The sequence below is a fragment of the Lonchura striata genome, chromosome 3, assembly GCF_050655825.1.
Source record: "Lonchura striata isolate lonStrDom1 chromosome 3, ASM5065582v1, whole genome shotgun sequence".
In the NCBI taxonomy this organism is placed as follows: Eukaryota; Metazoa; Chordata; class Aves; order Passeriformes; family Estrildidae; genus Lonchura; species Lonchura striata.
Window position 1 is genome coordinate 37,673,268 of NC_140705.1, and position 21,525 is coordinate 37,694,792.

Here is a 21,525-nt window from a genome sequence, read left to right on the forward strand (position 1 = left end):
AACCAGAAAAAATAGAAGTGGTAGAAAAATCAGCAACAACAATAGAAAAGATTAAATTTATAGCAAGTGCAGTATAATCCAGCAGGACTCATCCAGCTACAAAATTATCCTTGGAATTTTTGCTTCCTGAAAAATAAAGACAGTAAACTAGATCTTCTGTGACAACTTATTTGTTCTTTAATATAAATGACCTTTCAAGATAATATCAATTTGAGAAAATCCTCAGATGAAGGCACAATCTATTTCCAGAAGCTGTTCCAAAACCTCAGGGTAAGTGGAAATACAATTCTGTAAAAAGAAAAAAAAAAAAAATTCATATAATTTTCTTCTTAAATATAAAAAAACTATCTATTCTTAAATATAATAGAGAAGACTCTGTCCAAAATATTATGACTTTTTAAAAGGCAAACTTTGTTTTGCAACTGTCTGCAAAACCCTTTGTAGCGCAGGAATTTCAGAGGTAGTGAAACAACCAAGCAAAAAAGCTGTGAAATCACGCCTTAGTCACTCTGTGTTACTTCTTCTCAACGTGCAAAATAATGGACATTTTTTCTCTAAAATTTATTCTTAGTTATCATTTTTTTTTGGTACAATATTGAACCATATTGAACAATATTGATCTTTTACTGAATCATCACTAATTGTATTAAAAATTAGGCGAACATGGCAGTTTAGACTGATCTCAAAAAACTTTCAGCTTTTAGTAAATATGAAGAAAAAGAATGACATTTCTTAATTTTTAAATTATTTTCTATTAATTTTCAACCATTGTTTTTTTTTTCTTTCTCTGCCATTGCCTGCTCATTATTTTTTCCAATTAAGCCTCAAAATAATAATTTTTAAGTAGTCTATTTGGATTCACAATGTTTGGAAATCAAACAAAGTATTGTCTATTTTTGCACAGTAATTGATTCATTCATTAGGACATAGTGCTATATATATATGCCTTTTTAACACTAAGTTGGAGCACTGCTTTTTTTTTTTCACACCAAGAAATTGCTATGGCTTTAATATACACTTCTCACTTCTGCAGGATTCCTTATTATTCCATGCACACACTCTTCAATTTTCTTTCTCCCATCTAATCAGCATGATAGAGTTCAACACCTATCCTGCTTATAAAGCACCTATATAGACCACACAAAATGTACACATAGAAAAGTATCTTAACAAAATACTCATGCCCTCAATACTGCCAGTCACTTCAACTCTACTGATTTGAATACCCAAAGGCAGCCTAAATTTCCCACTGGCTCTGTGCAATTGTCAGTGTTTTATGGTCAATCCTCAGTACGGGCCTAAGGGAATTCATCCAGGTTTGCAGCAAAGAGTTCCATAGTAGTACCTAAAGATTAGAACTTATCAGAAGTTTGTTTATCAGTGTTTGTAATAATGGTGGAAATGTGGGCTGCAGTTCTAATTAAAAAAAAAAAAAAAAAAAAAAAAGAAACAAAACAAAACCCACAAGAGGATTTGTTTTGTTTTGTAAATGTGGTGTGACATTTGTTAGATATCTACTTCATAGTGCAATATTTCATTTGGCTTTATTTTAGCATTTCAGCTATATCTTCCAATATAAATACACTGTTTATGCATTTAATAAAGAAAAATCTATACAGGTTGCTAAGAATAGAGAATAAAGTAAATGAAGAGTTTTTTTCATCCCCAGAAATCTGGGTTCTTTATTCAGTTCATCCATCATCTTTTTTGATATCTTGTTCTTTAATATTCCATTTGTACAAAATTTTAAGATGTTGAAAAGTAGTCAAAGTGGTGACTAAAATTTCAATCACAAGTTGAAGTGAACTTCAATTGCTTTTATTGAGAAACTATCCAAGAGATAGTCTCACTGATGAGATTTTCATGGCACTGATTTTAAATATTTCTTTCAAAAATTCATTCGCTTATATGGCCCCTCTGTCATTGCATTATAAAACACACATAAACTGAAAACAACAAATATGACTAGCTCGCAAATATTTTTATTTGCTTGTGTAGTTTATTTAAGTATTGATCTTGAAAGCATTTTTTCATGCCTGTAGCTTTTCCTTTAGGGGTAAATTAAAAATAAGAGATTAGGTAGTGTAAAGCTTTCCTTGTAAAAGTAAGGTGTATGCTCCCCAACAAGGAATCCTGCATGAATAATTTAGCCAAGCTTTTCACCTCACTGTGCCTCTTTTGTTTAACCAATGTCTAGTAAAGGGATTGCCACTTTGTGCACCTACATAAACCTTACAGGAATAATTCTGACATTTCCAAAGGCTTACGTAAGGCAATTAATAATTTGGAATGAAGGTTAAAAATGACAACATACCTAGTTTTATAATTTGTTTAACTAATTCCTATGTAAGAGGAATTGCTTAGGCTGATTAAAAAACAGGAGCCATGTGATCTCTTCTCCTAAGAGACTACAAAGATTGACTTACTAATTGGATTCATTGTTTTGAATATCCTTCACATGCCTTTCTATTCCTGTCTTTAACCAAAAACATTTCAAATTTTTGTCACTTTTACAACTAACATCTTCAATTATGGAATATTTTTATATATTTTTATATATTTTTATATATTGTTAGAAGAAAGATGTACAATAAATGTATATAAGATATAAAAATGCATCCAGACATGATTTATATCCACTGTTTGCTTGTGGTTTGATGCTTTTTTCTTTTTATTTTATGGAGCTTTTGGGATTTTTTTTTTGCCCTTAGCTGAGTACTGTGAAGTTGTATTAAAGTTCATCTAAGGAGATACTAAAAGAAGAGAGAAAAAAAGAATTTAGATGGGGTTTTTAGATGTTGTTAACCTTTTATTATTAATATTGCCTTATGTCTATACCATGGAGTAGAATCCTCTGTCACATTGTGAAGAGCAGCCTACAAAACCAAGATGTTAGGTTGTCTAGAAATGTACATATTTTTCTAAGATAAACTTAATCTTTCCTTCTGTCTTTACTCATTACCCACACATCTGCAAAGCAGGATTGACCAGGATCAGATTTTACACCACTACAAATAACATTTTCTGCAGAATTCAAAAGTAAAGTTAGTTTGTATCAGGGATTTCTCTTCAAGTTACAATAAGGAATTTATATCTGTCTTAGGCACTAGGAACTCCTGATGATATTTTCTGTGTTACTGGATGGGCTCAGTAAATCTCCCAGAGACCTGCATTTCTCTGTCCATTGAAGGCAGTGCTGGAAATGGAAGATTTTCCTGATTTTTTCTGTTCTCCAGATTACCCCTGCCATCTTCATGCTTTGCAGTAGAGGATGTTTAAGGGTTTTGCAAAGTTTTAGGTTGATGATAGAGCTTCTACCTTTTTCTTTATTTTTTTTTATATATAACATTCCACTTCAAAAAATGACCAGGTACCTTCTTTTTTATATTCTTGATTTGCATTATTATATAGCAAAAATCTTTTATATAAGGTAGTCCAAAAAATGTTAATCCTTTAAATCCTCTATTTCATCCACCCACTCACTTAGGGCCTAATTTGCTCTGGCTTCATGCATCATTTGTTCTCAAAATCTACAGAAGTTCCATAAAAATGCTTAATGCAGCAAAATCTGCAAAGCTGTCAAAGGAGTCGTACTTATTCCCTACATGTGATTGTTTTATCTTTAATTAAGCAACACCAAAAAAGCAAACTTTTTTACCCTCCAAAGCAAAAGAGGTACGGAATAAAAATCTTAATAAATGAATAAATATGTCCTAGTTAGGAAGCAGTCTAACATTTTAAGAGAGGTAATGTCACATAAATTTTGTTACACATAGATTATATATTTCAAAATATATTTTTGTATCAAAAATAGTGCAGCCAGCAGGACTAGGACAGTGATTGTCTTTCTGTACTCAGCACTGGTGAGGCCACACCTCAAATCCTGTGAGCAGTTCTGGGATGGAAGGTCACGATTGATGTGCTGGAGTGAGTTGAGAGAAAGGCAACAGACCTGGAGAAGGTTCTGGAGTGTGAGTAAGTCCTGTGAGGAGTGGCTGAGGGAGCTGGGAGAAAAGGAGGCAAGGGAGACCTTATCGCTCTCTACAAGTGCTTGAGAGAAGGTTGTAGCCAGGTGGGGGCTGGCCCCTTCTCCCAGGCAAGCACTGATGGGACAGGAGGAAATGGCCTCAAGCTGCACCAGGGGAGGCTCAGCTGTATATCAGCAAAAGGTTCTCTATTGAAACGATGTTTAAAAATTAGAATAGGCTGCCCAGGGAGGTGGTGGAGCCACCATCCCTGAAGCTGTTAAGAAACAACTGGATGTGGCATGCTATGATTTAGTTGACATGGTGGTATTTGTCCAAAAGTTGGACTTGATGACCTTGGAGGTCTTTTACAACATTAATGATTCTAGAATTCTATAAATATATAGAAGTCCAATATATATGTCACCAGTCCAAACACAAAACATTTTGAAAATATTTTGAACACCATTGTATTTCACCATGACACTTTGACACAGTTCCCATGGCAGTTCATGTCGATTAATTATAATGAGAATTTAATACATTAAAATATAATTTCTATTTAATAGAAATGCAATTTTTTTCCAAGAGTAAGTGAGAGTAACAGAAAATTTGATATGTATTAAAAGGCATTTTTAATATTAGAGTCTTCATCTTGTGAAATAGTAATTTTGCAGAAGAAACTGAGTCGCAGACTGATGGGGCAAGTACCAAAATTTTGGAATACCTACACAGTGTCCTCTGTGTTCCTGGCTATACTTTGCCAAATTACATTCCTCACTCTTTCTCTCTCATATTGAGCCAGATGTCTGCCTCTACAAAGAATACAAAAATTTGAATATCTGTTCTCTGAATTTTCTATCACAAACACACAAAAAAGTCATTAATATTTAAAAAAAGGCTTTTTATTATTAGCACCTAATTGAAATTATTCTCCAGTGCATTCTATTAGAGGCAATTTGGGTCAGATTGGCATTTACCAATATGGATTGTACTTGCAGCATTGTACCATATCCATGCTAAACTCCTATTTTTTTCCCTGGCTTTTCATTATTTGAATAAAATAGCCCTTTTCATTTGTACAGTTTAATTTAATGATAGCATGTCCATTACTTACTATCACAAGGTATTTGTCATATTTGAGTAGAACATAATAACAGACTTTTTAAGTGGAGGTTATGAGAAGCATTCAGACAATTTCAGAGGTTTTATAATAATTTTCTTTTTCCTTGATGTACTGTGCTTATTTTTATGGCCTGAAAATGTGTTTTAATTCTCTTTTACTCTAGAATGTGATAGTAAAGCTAGAGGTGGACCTGTAAGCAAAATTTTATATATATAAAATTAAACAGCAGCTTTGGCTTTATATTGTTTTTAATGACAGGGTAGAGAAAAAATATTTCTTTTGAGACACTGTGGGGAATTCTGACTCAACTGAAAACATTTTTTTAGTGTTAAAATTGATTTTTTTTTTTTTAGGCTGGGAAAGCAAAAATTCATATATAAAAGTGGAAGAAGGAGCTGAAGGTCAAGGGGTAATCTGATATATCTCAAGCTGAAAGTCCCATGATCAGTTTCACTGCCTGAAAGTTACCTCAGAGTTTTTTTTCTGCTTGGTATTATTCTACATTGAAGAGCATTTAAGCATTAATGTCTTCATTTTATAGAAGATACATTTTTGTCTTCTGATGCATTGTAGGAGATACAGGACTTATGAATTTTCTTACCCTAGGAGATAAAGGACTACCTGTAAGTAGGAGCTTCCAGTTAGCATTCTGACTCTCTCCCCCTGCATAAAAAGTGCTATAACAATATTAAGAAAACATAATATCTTGGGTTTTTTTTTCCCTTGGGTGTCCTTCCTTAGGACAGTCAAAAACTCTTTTCTCTTGACAAGATCTCTTATACTTCCCATCATAGGGACCAGGACCAGGACAGTTCCTCAAAAGATAATCACAACTCCTGCAGATTACTCAAAGAAAGATGCCATAAACATATCTGACCCCTTACTTACCCCTGGAATACTGATAAACATTGATAAGATTACTAAAAGGTATTTTGAAGATCTTTATTTTTTATATATTGAAGTCTACCTTTCATATCAGCACAATGTCTTCACTGGTGTTTTTTCGAATACTAACAAGAACAAGAACAAGAACAAGAACAAGAACAAGAACAAGAACAAATTTATTTATTGAGGTAATTAAGTCAGTGATTTGTCAAAATCTCTAATTTTCCAATCTTATAAATGATATTGCATTCATAGAATACCAGAATCTTAGAATCCTAGGATAGTTTGGATTGGAAATGACCATTAGCAGGGACAATTTCACCCACTCAAAGACTACTGATGAAATTCCAACTATGAAACTTTCTTGTTTTCTATATTAATAAACACAGAAGTTTCTTCCCATCACTTTTAACTTGCTGGCAGTTGTAACACTTCCTCAACTGGCATGTAAGAAACCGTCTCAGACAGTGAATCACATGCAAAAAAAATAAAAGTGAACTTGAGCGCATTTTTGTTGCAGAGGGTCAAAATAAAGAATTATTCTCAATACTGTTGCTTCATCTTGATCGAATACACCTGTATGCTTGTAATAAAAATAAGAATGATGTGACTGAATGATATTTAGGTAAATAGAAATTTAATAAAAGCTGCATCAAAACTGGAATGAAAAATAAACATTCTTAAGATTTTGCTCTGTCTTTCAATAATTATCTTGATCATTAGGTTAAAAAAATCTACTATTGGGATGTACGTCTGGAGAACACACACGTGTTTTGAAATATTAGTAATCAGACATTGAATAACAGAATGATGAAGTACAACTTACTGTTTAATACAGGTCATAGAACTTATCTAGAAATTACTGAGTCTCTCGATGCTATCCTGAATATATAACTTTCAAGTTGACAAGGGCCATTTTATCTCCCAGCTTTAGCAATCTATCAATTCAAGGTTGAATTTTAACCTGAGATTTTCTTCTCATCCTCATTTTGTCATAAGCATATAATACAATGAAAAAAATTATAGTCCCAGAATGAATATTTCTCCCTCATGTGCTGAAGGCAGAGACTCTATGGCTTATGTGGACTAGCAGAGTAGTTAGATGTCCTAGTGCCTCAGTCTTTTGCACTGTGTTTTCAAGCTCCTGGTATTACTTACTTTTTTTCCACTAGATTCAGGAAAACTGAACTCCCAACTGTGAAAAAAAAAAAAAAAAAAAATCAGGGAATCTATACTACATCTCCATATTGTCCCTGCCAATGGTCACTTCCAATCCACACCATTCTAGGATTCTGATTCTATGATTTTATGATTCTATGAATGCAATATCATTAAAAAGATTGGAAAATGAGACCTTTTGACCTAATTTATTTAATTATTGACTTAATTATTGATTTAATTGACTTAATCATTGACTTATCTCAGTAAATAAATTTGTAGCAGTACTTATATCATATAGCATATTAAGATTAATGAAGTTCAGTATATTTTGTTTAATCTTAATAATGTGTTTTTTCCCCCCTTACCAAATCAATCTCCAATGTCTTTTTCTCCTCTTGTCAATTTGTCTTAAGAGTTTAGAAGCAGACATGCCATTCCATTAACAACCTTCATCTCTCATCCCAGAAAATTGCTTTGGAGAAATGAAAATCATGAAAAACTCCTTCTTCTTCTTCTGTCTGTCTGCCATGTGGCTTGTCACTTGGACAGAATGAAGACTGCTTGGGAGTTACAGGCAGTAACACCTTGGTAGAAACCCAGTCCTCACCATCACTATTGCATGTGCTCCTGAGGATATATTCTGGACCTAATAGAACCTGGATTATCCCCCGTGTAGTCATGGATACTTACACCATACTCTGCTCTGCCCTTAAATATTGTTTTCTGCTATTTAGAGCAAACTCTCCATCCTCTCAACCAGCTCTGTTTATGGTCACTCTGGTTCCCTCACTCATCACAACAATGTTTCTTTGATAAAGTAAAGAATGGTGCCCAATACAGTGTGGTTGTAGCTTGTGCTAGTTAGACTAAAATTATTCTAGGTATGGAGATCAGTCATTAGTCATTTTCTGCAACCAGCTGTACTACTGATTAAGCAAGATTTATATCAATACAGCAAAAATCAATGTGTCCTGAGCCATTATCCAAACAAGTTCCCTCTTAATTGTTAATTGGTGATACATATCTTATTTTCATATTGGTCCTGGAGACAGAATGATCACATTATTGTTTCTGTACGTGACTTTAAGTTGAACAACCATTAGAGAAGAGATCAGGAAGGATTATCAGAGAACCATATTTGCAAACAGCAAATCATAAATTACCAAATCTTAAGTGCATCTAGATTATTTTTAAGACAGCAAATTATATTTCTTTACATTAATAAAGTTAACTAATTTTTTTCCAATCCAGTGAAATATTTCACAAAATCACAGAATCATTAAGGTTGGAAGAGGTTTCTGGAGATTGGGTAATCTAACTCCTGCTCAAAGAAAGGTGAGCTAGCACAGGTTGCTCAAGACTATGTCCAGTTGAGTTTTAAGTCTATGTCCAGTTGAATTTTAAAGATCTCCAAAGACAGAGATACCACATCTTCTATAGTGTAGTATTTAGCAAAAGGTAGACTCAGCTGATCACACTTCTAATGTGTCAGCATTGGTTTTCACACTGTCTTTTGGTCTAAAACTGCAACAGCTCAGCAAGCTGTTGCAGTATTCAACCACTGTCAATGAAATAAAGTTGTTTTCTGATGTTGTTTCAAATTGATGTTTCTGTTTGTGCCTATTGCCACTTTTCCTGTTAGTGGGCACCACTGGGGAGAGTCTGGTACTGTATTTTCAGTCCCCACTGACAAAAGGGAAACTTGTAAAACTTCTCACTATTATGTTAAATAATGTCATCACCTAAATCTTGGTTTTGTTTAAAGTCAAAAATATACAACAATTACTCCCTTACAGTATTAAAAACAAGCAGACCAACTTACAATTCTAGAGAGCAAATGATCTTTTGCATCTCACAGTAGCATCTAGCCTGACCTTATCAAAGTCTTTTTTGAAAGTTAAATAAATTGCAGATTAATTTTCTTTTTCTGCCACTCATTTATTCATCCAATTTATTCATCCCTTAAATTAAAATAACTAAAAATTTTCTCCTTATAATAACCTGACCTTCACCAGGTTGTTCTTTGTTACCTAAATAAGAAAAAAGCAAATGAAAGAAATACTAGGATTTCCCTCCCCCTCCAACCCCCACCTACCTCTCTGCATTCGAAAGTCTCTGAGCTTCATGATAGCATCCAGTACATCACAACCTCAGGTGCCATTGCCATTGTCCAGCTCCTTCTGCTGACATGTACACCATTACTCAGATGTTGTAGGACCCAAAGTCTCCATGGACTGCAGTTGCAACCTCACACAGTTGTGTGACATGGATCAGTCGTCATGGGAAGAGTTGTCTCCTGCTTTCTCTACCCTTTTTCATATTCTCAGAGTACTTCCTTTGAGAAAAGACATTCGGGGAAAGGGGAAGGAAGTTTTAGTTTTTCCTTTTCAGGGTAGCTGATTTGCCTTGCATTTCTTGCTAACCTCAGTCTTACACTTCCTTATCAGTTCTGACCTCCTCCTTAATTTGCCCATTTTTAGGAGCTGCAGATGGAAGGCTGAGGCAGAACTCACATAAAGCAACTTTTTCAGCTCATCTTAACTTCAGCTTTATCTCAAAATATTTAAAGATGACCAAACCCCAGAATTAGAGCTGTGAAATAATAACTGTCTTAGAATGTTCTTGTCTCCCCAGTCAGTCAGGGAACTTCTCCAAAACTTCTTAAAGTACCACTGTAGAGTCCATTGCTATATCCACAGGAAAGTTTAGCTAGTAAGATTGGCACAGAGTATGCAGAAGGCACTGCTATTGAAACAAATTTGCTTGTGAGGTCCCTGATTGAGAGGGTCTTGTGAATTTATACCCGTTTCCTCCATTGAAGCATAGTTTTCATTTGTGGCATAACAATCCAATCTGATAAAGAATTCCTATGTAACAATTAATGTTTAAGCAGTGGGTTGTACTTGCTGTTCAGGTGGGACAAGGTCTATGCAACTTCTACTACAAATCATAGTGTTTTGGTGACTGCCACAGCACTCCCTTTTGCTATCTTCCTAAATCCTCTTCTAGAGTCAATGACCAGCTCCTGAAATGCTCCTTGATTCTTTAATTTAACCCAGAGAGCATCTTGGGTCTTAAATATGTCTGAAATCCACTCTAAACTGCTCACTGTTGTTCCTAGAGCATTGGACTTAGAGAAATGGAATGAGGCAGACGTACTCTAGGTTGAAGGAAGTGCAGAGACACAAGACAAGCAAGAAGAGGATAGCTTTTATTTCTACATTCTTCAGCATCCATAGTGTCCTGGGAGCTGTGTTGCTCACTGGAGAAAATTTTACTCCAGGTGTTTCTGCAATAAAAGAGGGATCATGACTTCATCCTCTGGTTCACTAAAGCCTTTTCCAAGTGTCCAGAAAGGTGGAAAACTTTGTTACACCAGCAGTTCTGGATTCAGCTGCCTTTGCATCTCTCCACAGATCTGTGATGAACTTTTTGCTTTCCAGTATTTCTGGCCTCAGCAGCAATGCCACTATCATTTATAAAACAAAAATATACCAACCCACTGGTGGAACGTAGTAGCAGCATTGCTACTTACCAGAAAGAACAGCAGGAGAACTCTTCATCAAGTGCTTGCATAGACTTGCACTTGCCCTGATGACAAGATTAATTTCAGGTATCTACCACTCCAAAAATTTCTGGTGGTGTGGCAACTTTACCTACCTGAAAAAAGGACTCTGACATTGCTGATACACAGATTTCTTTTGAGTCCATTGCCTTATTAGCTGCTCCTGCCAAAGACTGAATACCAGTTTAGCAAGCTTTAAAGCACCTTTCTGTCTAATCTCCATTACAGAAATATGTATGGAAAGACATTCATGCCCAGTTTTCTCCATTTCATCATTCTTTTGTCTTTGCCTAGTGAAGAACAGTCAGAAGAAAAAATAAGGATTCCACATGGGCTGGAATGTCTGAGCTGCCAGCTCATGAAGGATGTGAATCATTAATGGAGAATCCCCCACTCATTGTGTTTAATGGTTCCTGGTGGAGTTCACACTAAACTCTGCAGTTGAGAATTCCCTGCACCTTCCATTTTCCCATAAGGATTCCATCCCCTGGCTAGAAGATGGTTCTTACTGTACTCATTCTCAAACAAACTGCTGGTAATCCAGCTTGCATGCCACAGACCAATTTCTGGAATGAAAAGGTGGAGAGAGCATTATCATAATATACAAAAGCTCATCAAAATATCTCACTCATTGATGGTGGAGAAAAGAGATGAATTGAAGGAACTTTTCTGTCCCTTTAATAATGAAGCTGTTTTGCTTGTGATAATGATTTTGGTTTTTACTGCTTTGATTTCTTGATTCTATTCTGCTACACATATCTGGCTACATATAAACTGGAAATAAATATCTGAAAAAATACCTTCAGCATAATTAAAATATACAGGCCTTAATACTTCCCATCCAATCTCAGTCCAACAACTAAATTTGTTATAATATCTGTTCATGAAAGATTTCAAGACAAGATAAAATTTTTATTCTGCTATAAGAAAATGACAAAAAATAAACATTCCCAGGTTTAATTATAAATCATAGTTTATGGAAATAATAAAGTCAAAATTATTCTTGATTATGCCTACACTAATTGTAAATAAACAGCGAAATAAGCTTCTATAAAATTATGGTGTTATTTATTGTCTGGGGCTTTTTCCCCCCACAGGTGGTTTTAACAATATTTTGGCATTATAGCTAAGTAATAAATCATAGGGTTTCCATGGTAGCCAAGTAAGCTGAGTATCACATCAGCTGTCTCTGAAGTTCAAACAGATTTTGAATTTTATTTAACCATCCTTTTGAAGCTACAGCCTGTCTGATCCATATTCTTTCCCTAGTTTAAGAACATGCTGTAACCAGTGATAGAGATTATCAAGAAATAAAGAAATCATGTCATACTCTTAGAGATTATCAAGAAGTGAAGAAATTTTTTCATAATCTATTTTGTTCTGTAATGGCTTCTTTTTGTTTTTGTTGGGGATTTTTTGTCTGGTTTGGGTTTTGTTTAGTTCCTTGGTTGGTTTTTGTTGATTTTGTTTGTTTGTTTTGTTTTTTATTTTAGCAGAACGTATATGAGCTGGTGCTCTACCAGTTTGTTGAATATGTTTGCAAAAAAACCTGAAAAAGTGGAGAAGGTATTAAGCTTACAAGGTCTGTTGGTGACAGCAAGTTTTTCAAGATGGTAATGAATACAGCATAGCAACATTTAAAAACTGAGCACCTAGGAAGCAAAAAGTCCAGTTCCACTTGGTGGTGATAAGTGTCAAGTGATTCACATGGAAAGAAGTGAACAAACAAACAATAATTATTTCACATGCAAAATGTTGGGCAGATGATTAACATTTGCCAGAAGACCTCAAAGAATGTTCAGTGAAAACATCAGCTTAGCATTCAAAGGTGGTCAAAAAGTCCAATCAAAGTTTACAGATTATAAGGAAAGAAAACTTGAAGCATCACAGGACCATTTTACCATATAAAGCCACAGTACGTCTATATTATGAGTACTATATATGCTGTGATGAATTAATGCCAAAATAAATATCAGGAATGATTCAGCCAAGCAATATCAAAAGTGTTGGACTTCCATAAGAGGAATAATTTATTAAATTAGAAGATCTCATTCTTCAGAAGAGACAGTTAAGAAATATTGTAAAAGAGATTCACAAATGCATGGGGCATGGGGAGGCTGAGACCTCTTTTTTCATTTATTGTGTCTTCTGTATTGGAACAGCAAGGGAACAGCAACTAAAGATCTAGGACTCAGGTTCAAAACAACTCCCAAAAAAGTTGTCCTCTGATGTTGCAAAAAAACTATTGCATGCTTGAATATGATTCTGGGGACTTCACTGGATTCACGGAGATCTTCATTTGACAGCAATGCACTAACTGTTACTAAAAGCATAAGTGAAGATTTGGCCCAACTTTTATTGTTGGCATGTAATTTATTTCTATCCTAAGTAATTGGAAATGGTCTGGTACTGTGGGATCCAATTTGATCAACTAGATAATAAGAAATTATTTTTAATTGGAGTTGAAGAAATTATGAAAAGGTGATAATGTTTTTAAACTCTCTTTATCCCTTTTATAAATTATTTTAATTTAAAATTATATTTAAAAAATACTATACTTTAATGGACACACATTTATATGCTATCAGGCATTTATACTAGCAAAGGCAAAGCTTAAGAACTGCAGCTGGCAGTGGAAGGGAGGGCTGGGGGGTTTGTGGAACTGTTCAGTTCCCATGAGAACAAAATGTAGCCAAGCCAGACATGAGCATTTGGGAAATGTCCGTTTTCTGTTAAATGAAGTTTAATTGTATTAAACATTTAGGTTACATCTACAGGGAACACGAGAGAAAAAATGTTGTCAACAAAACACCTTTTTAAAAATCAAAACGTTCATAATAAAACCTTCTTGAAAAGTCAGAATTTTGTTATAATTCATTTTAAAATAATGAGTAATACTTACTGTAACTCTTATTATTTTATCATGTTAATAATTTTGGGTATTTGAAAACTTTCCATCAGATTGATTAAAATCTGGAAGATTTTTAAACCCAGTAAATGCTTTAACTGCTTTTCTGTATTTACACAGATAGAAAGAATTTCAAAATATTCTTAATGTGGTGATATTTTATCTCTAATTTTCACCATTAGATTGTTTTGGATCATTTTAATATTAATTTTTCGGAAAATAAAATATATTTGCCAAGAACAGGAAATTAAAGCAGCTCATTTAGAGTCTATGCAATGTCTATGACATTTCTTGATTACTAGTTATTGGGTTATGTTAAATGGAGAATTTGTGAAGTTGATGACATTTTTCTGCTGACTGCTGCCTTCTGCGCTGCAGCACATTGATTCTTCCATCTCCAGCTTAGCCTTGCCACTTCAGCCTGACCCCACATCCTGCTCCCTTTCTTGTGTGGAGGAGTGTGGAGGAGCTGCACACGTGCTGAAATGGGATCCTTTCACACCCCTTATGGAGGAGGATTTGCCTCTTAAAGCTAATCATAGTTACTAAAATTGTCCATAAGGCTGTGCTTTCTATGTTAATCTTGCAAAGGCATTCAGAGGACACCTGTTCTGGATTAGACTGCTAGACTGATTTTGCAACACAGTAGTTGCAAAAAGTGCTTACAGACCATATATAGACATTTACAAAGGTTAAACACAGACTATGTTTGGCAAAAATATCATTCCAAGAACTCTCTCCAAGGGATATCTTTTCACTGAGACCTGTGGGTTAACTGAAGTCTTGTTCCCTAGTCACTTGCACCTCTCAAAGGAGAGGTTCATCTGATTAAATGCTGTACAAAATGTTCAGAAATAATTTTAGTTTATAAAAATGGGTTCATTTTCTATGTGTTTTGCCCAAGGTAAAGAGGAGCTAAGTCAGCCTTGAGGTTTTCTGTCCTTCTGTCTAGCTATTGCTCTCTATTTCTCTGTGTGAGCATTACAGGCCTACTGTAACTTCCAGATAAAATGTAAATCAATCCAGCATATAGTATTATTTTATGGCTGCATCACTGCAAAGTGTTACATTGGCTAGTGATTCCAAATTTCCCTGTGACTGTGAGAACCCCGGGTTTGGCTGGGGTTCTTGTGTGGTGGTAGAGCTTCTCCTCCAACCCGTGTTCCCAAAGGAAAACTCCGCAGTCTCTTCTTGTTCGGTCTCAAGATGTTTTATTGCTAGTTATCTAACAGATTAAGTTCTCGGGCTGCGGCCCTTTGGTCAGCGGCCCAGGCAGAGAGGCACACACTCCTGACACCCTGACTGTCTGGTGTCTTCTTCTCCTCTCTCTCCGCCCAGGGCTGCTGCTATCTTTTATAAGATATATTACGTATAACATGTTTACAATTATTCCCCAATACCTATTACCTACGTTACCAAGTGTTTATCTATTCTAAACCAATCTGTGAGTGCCAACATCACCAAGAACATGGAGGTAAGGAAGAAGAAAGAATAAGGATGGGTTCAGCCCACTTTCCTCCATCTTAGAACTTCTGACCCCCATGTACAAAGTAAAAACCCCCCTGTACATGCACTAAAACCCCCCTGTACACTACCAAAAAATATTTCCCTCTACTTTGTGACTACATTTATGATACTATCTAGCACTTTGTGACTGCTTGTTCCACCTTCAAAGTTGGTAATTCATTCCATGGTTCAAACTCGAAATCACAGCTAAATCCAGCTGCCTGCTGGGGTCCAGACTGCGTCTGACCACGGCCTGGAACCTCTAAAAATGTTTGAGAAACATTTTGAGTTCCCACATGTGACCATTCCCAGTTTTGTCAGCTTTCATGGTCGTTATATTTTATGAAATATCTTTCACAGTCATAAACATTCAAAAGTTTAAAGACATATTATAGCTGGAGAATCTCACATACACAGAAGATGTCTACCAGTTCTAGGAGAGCAAAAACATTTTGATTGAGATATGATCTAGCTTTTCAATTTACACTAAGTAAAACAATATAAAAATGTTTCATTTTAATTTGTTCCATATGCCAATGATGAACAAAATGTAATAAGTTTTTCCCATATGAGTTTATAAAAACATCCAGAGGCTCAGATGCTTCATAATATCCAGATTTCAGATAATATATAGTAGGTTAGCAGGATTTATTCAAGTATGTATGAGAGAAATTGACAATAGTATTAAAAAATATTTAAGTTAACAAAAACATTCATTGAGAAATCATAAAATATCCACCTAACATTTCACAATAAATTCAGGCTAAGTTTTTATTTATTTATATTTATTTTTAGCATAAAGTATAATAAACATTATTCCAGAGATGCACATTTTAAACAAAGGTGTATGAATACTAAGAGTGTGTACCATTTAAATACCTTTGTTAGAAACTCAAATATCTAATTTGCACATCTTGCAATTTTTCTGGATTTTTGATAACACAGTCTTAAATATGAAAGTGCAAATTTTAGCAGATACTAGATTACCATATGCTTCTGAAATAAGTGCATGGAAGAAATAACCTGTAGAGCAGATGGTTCACAATAGCATAAACATTAATAATTTTAATGGATAATCAGGTTATTTTATTATTTTTTATTCTATTTAAAATCAAGGGCAACAATGCAGGACAGAAACTGTTCCCAGTTACTTCACCAATTCTAGAGTTGGTCCACATTCACACTAATTTGATCCCTTCCCTAGTATTCTGGGCCAATCTACATTATTTTTGAGCTTTTTCTGTGTAAAACAAGGAATCAAAAGGGAAAGCCAAAATGCTTTCCTGTTATCATAATAAAATTGTTTTGATTTTGTTGCTTGTTTAAATGCTACTATTGCTATTATCTGAATTAGGAAAAAAATCCTCTTGCTTTATGAGCACAGTTTTTGGAAAGAAGTGCCATTTCTAGGAAAAAAATTAAAAGGGGAAGATATTTTTCTGGAGTTATTCAGACCTTTAATTAATCTGATTTTTTTACTATAATGTTGAAGTGTAGCAGGAAAACAACTAATTAGAAACAAAATAATCCAAAGCATGAAATAATTAAATTGTGCAAATCTTTGGTATTAGAAGTGTTGCTGTAGACTGCCCATTATTTGATGTGCTTCTCTGGGTGAAATCCAGTGGATTACATTTCTAAATGACAGTCTATTTACCTAACTTTATTTCAGACTTTTTCCTCCTCAACATTAACAATGTTATGTGAACCAAATTATAGCTTTGGTGGCATTTCAGTAATTTAAGTGAGTTATGGTAGTGCAGGAGAGCATGTGTCTATGTAATTAGAAATTAAGAGCTCTTCTCACAATGTACAAACATGATGATGTTCCTTTTTTATACCTATCTTGATCTTGTGAGGGACAAATGAGGGAGGGGAAAAAATCAATTTAAATTAATAGAGATAATTTTAAGCAAACAGCTATGCACAAGCAGATCTGTCAAATATAAATATATACTTTATTATTAGTGAATTTGTTGAGCATATTTATACCTAGGCATAACTCTCAGCATGGACTATGCTATGCCACAGAAATTACACATCAGCATCAGCATCTTATCTTTATTAGAACTTCCCGTGTAGCTATATTGAAATTAGCAGAGGAAAAAAGGCTGCAAGCAGGTAGAAAGAATGAATGGGACAGAAATTCAACTCCATGCTCACATGCCATTGTTCAGATTGATTAAAGGATGTTATCTTTTATTGATGTATTACTTTAGTTGAGCTTTTTTCCTGACAGCAGAAAATAAACAGAGGAAAAATTTATCCTCCAATATTTTGGATAGTGAAATTCAGGTTATGACATTTTGTTTTTACTACTCCAGAGACCCAGTGACATTAGGATTATATTTTCTTATTTCACAGCTTTTCATACCACTCGTACATTGCTAGATAGTCCCCTGCTTTTTCTCTGTAGAAAGGTTAGAGGGAAGACATGATCAAGAAAGTAACAAAATCAAAGCATAGATTAAATATGTTGTAAAGAAGAGGGCTACTATTTCTCTAAGGCCAGACACAGAAGTTACAATGAAAAGGGAAAAATACTGACATTATAAAAGACCCAAAGCTGTAAAAATTTTAATAAACTTGTAGATTATAAAAGATATAATGATTTAAAATATATTTTCTTCACCTCTTCTTTAATGAATATGTTTTGCTTCTAAAGGGCTTTTCTCCCAGTTTGGAAAGAGGTCTCACCTGTTTTCCTTTGCATTTAATAGCAAACTTCAAACTTAATTTCATTAAACCAACAGGGATGTGTTACCATTGCTTGTTTTCACTATCAGACTTTTTTTCCTGTAGGAAAAAAAAATCAAAAAAGCACAAATCAAAAACCCACAACCCAATAGAAAAGCTCCATAAATATTCATATAATATGAATATTTATAATATAATAATATATAATATAACATTATATATATAATATATATATAATGTTATATTATATATTATTATATTATATATATAATGTTGTATTATATATATAATATATAACATATAATTCATATAATATTTAGCCTCACTCTAGTGAGGCTATTTTTATTACTCTTGTTTCTTTGAAAATATATTTAAGACTTTGTCATAAAATTTAATAATTCTCAGTGACTACAAGGCATTCAGTGTTGTCCTTTAGAAAATAAATAAGAGTATATTTAAAAGTTAGATTTTGGTATTTCTGAATGTGTGTTTTCTTTGGTATCTAGAATACACATTTTTATTGAATAATTATATGCTTTGTACAGTTTTCTTTATTTTGGGGGTTTTTTTCGAAATTCATATTTATTAATCATATATTTAGAATCAAGTGTATTTTCTTAGTCTGAGAAACAAAAGCTTCCAAGTTTAGGCACATTTTTCCTGTAACAGCAGATGGAGATCATGAAGAAAATGCATTTCTTGAAGTATGAAACAGAAGACAAATAAGTAACAGCAGCAACTGTATTGAGTTCAGCAATGTTTTCCAGGAATGCACTTTGCTCATCTGTCTCTGCTTTGACCGTAGAGGATTCATTCTTTATAATAAACAAAAGCAGTGATGTTTTTGACAAATACGGGTATTTCTCTATTAAGGTGTCTTTTGATGCATTGTAATTCATCTCCTGTAATCCATCTTTTTTTTTTTTATTTTTCAAATAATCACAAAATAATAAAATTGTATGCAATAAATTGTTACTTCACATAAAATGTTTACAAATATGTCTATTTGGGTAAAAATTTCTTTGCAAATGTAGTTATTAATAGCTAATTAAATTTTCTAATAGCACTAGTTACCATCATGTGGATTATGTAAGAAAACTCTTCCATCAGCAAAATTAAAGTATAAAGAACTTAATAGTTTGGTTGTTTTTTTTTTTTATTTTCACTTTAGTGGTTCACTGGTTAATTTTTCTATTACTTTTTAAAATGCAGACACTGGCACCATCTTTAAAAACAGCATATTAACTATTTTGACATTGTAAATAAAGCAGAAAAATGTCATCCTGGATGGTTTTAGCTGCAATTATGAAAATTCAAATTTTCAGCACACCAGCCATTTACCTAACAAGCTTATAAATGAATTATAACAATGAAACACTCTGAGAAGGAAGTCAGGAAAAATGTTCCAGGCCATCATGAGGTTTGTTTGATTTTTGTTTCATTGTTATATCCTTGTTTTTAAAAACCCTACACAAGCTTTTTGTTTTAGCTGTTTGAAATATCCATGTGTCACTGCAACAAGAATGAGAAACTGTAAGCCCTGACTTCTGCTCTGATTCCTAGTGAAGCCTGAATCTGTCTAATATAGAAAATTCAATTATACAAACCAGGTGATTTGTAAGAGGCGCATTTTTCAATAGAAAGGTGTGATCCTTCTTCTGAAATACTTTAATATTATTTCCTTTGGCTTTTTGTTCTTGAAGCCAATAAGGAGATTTCTGTTTAGGGTACAGAAAAGAAGTGTCAGTGATGTTCTTTAAAGTAAGTGATAAGATATTGGTGTCAGAGCTTTGATGACTTCATTCCTTAATGAAAACAACAACTGAAAAACAGCTGGATTGATATGTTCCCATACTGGATGCACTTAAATCCAGGAATGAGTTTTATGTATCAGGCTTTTCTCAGTCGTCCAGAGTTTGGTAACTTTTTTAATGCCAAATGTAAGTAAGCATCAGTGTAATTTTTTCTATACTTCATTGCTAAAGAAACATCTACACATTTTACAGTTTCTTGACCTTTCTACTTTTTAGTTCCATGAGCATTTCTGACAGGGTGTTTATTTGCTAAATAATTGTAAAAAATAAACACAAATATCCTGCATATGAATTAATTTCTTCTTCTTCTGTCATACCCTACATGGTCATTATAAACACATTTGATATTTAGTACATTTCTAAAAATGACAGGTGTTAGGATTACCTATTTTAAAATGTAAGAATTGAGATTTGGGAAATATGTTTTCAAATTTAAGGATAAAAAAATTACCTAAAAATAAAAGCAGACAGCAGCCTTGATGTTCAAGAGAAGCAGAGATTAAAAAATCATAAAAGGAATATTTTAAAAATTTCCTAATTTTAGGGGTCTGGCACATAATTGAATTTGATCCTTTGTAATGCAAAGAACACATGTTAGGAAAGCTTTTTTCTTCCTTACTTCCTCTGTCAGTAATTTTTCCCCCTTTGTACAATTATCTCACATATTTATTTCCTGTATAAGGCAGATCTACACCACAGTGCAACTCACCACCCACAGCTAAGGAGAAGTCTACTGTCACATTAAAATAAAGAAATGTATCCTGTATCAGCTGCTTTCCTTTGAATGAAAGAAGAAATATGTTCCCAACCTTTCAGCTTGACAAGTTATGCATAAACCACAGAACACATCCCTATTTATTTATTTTTAATTCATCAGCCACCAAGATGATTAAATTTTACACACAAATTATATAATGAAAAGCAGAAAAAAAAGTTGATCGAAAAGATGGATGCAATTACTTCAGTGCTTTTTGTAATTGTCTCCAGACAGAATATCTTCATTTCATGCCACTTAGACAAAATATAATGCTTTAGATGTGGAGTTATGCTTATTATTTGCCTTCTCCAGAACAGCTGACAAAACTGTATGTGTATGTTGGGTTCTTTTGGATGAAGTTTGCTGCCACATTTACATAAATGATAAAATTATATTCCTAAATTATTCTAAATCTGTGAGGTTGCACTAAATGCAAGAATAGCCATACTGTGTCAGTTCAATGGTCAGCCTTGTTCAATGCTTTATAAAAAAATATGACGAGGAATGCATGATAAGGTAGAAAGCAAAACAGAAAAGTGTGTAGAACTATCCTTTGTCCAGGAAAAATTTGTCTGATGATTTTAACTAGCATATGTTTTCAGGCAGTATTCATAATTTGTAGCTATTAAGGAATTTTTGTAGAAGGTTCAGGCTTTTCTGTACTCCTATCATAAAATGAAGATATTCACTCTTCTCAGAGTCCCATTTATCTCCGTTGATTCCACAGAAATGCTTGGGTGATGAACTTAAACATAACTAACTTAATTTTGGTTACCTATGCATTCCCAGGTGAGCTTCATTATTTACGTACTTATCTGCATTTGGAAGCAGTCTGATATGGTCTTATTATAATTGTTTCATTTTCCTTCTGAAGATATCAAAAATAGAGGTAAAAGCTACAAAATATTTTAATAAATTCTTAGTCACACTCGGAGATAGTGAAGAATTACCTACCTAAACATTACTATGAATATATTTGTCTTTTTCTCATTTAATGCTGTGCAAGTTACATTGACAAACAAACAGAAAAAGAGAGGCAATTTTGTAAAATCTGCATGGCATAGTGATGCTGTGGCAGAAGAAACAGCAGAAACTCAAGCATATAGAGGTGGGCCATGCAACATTACCAGATAAAGTTACA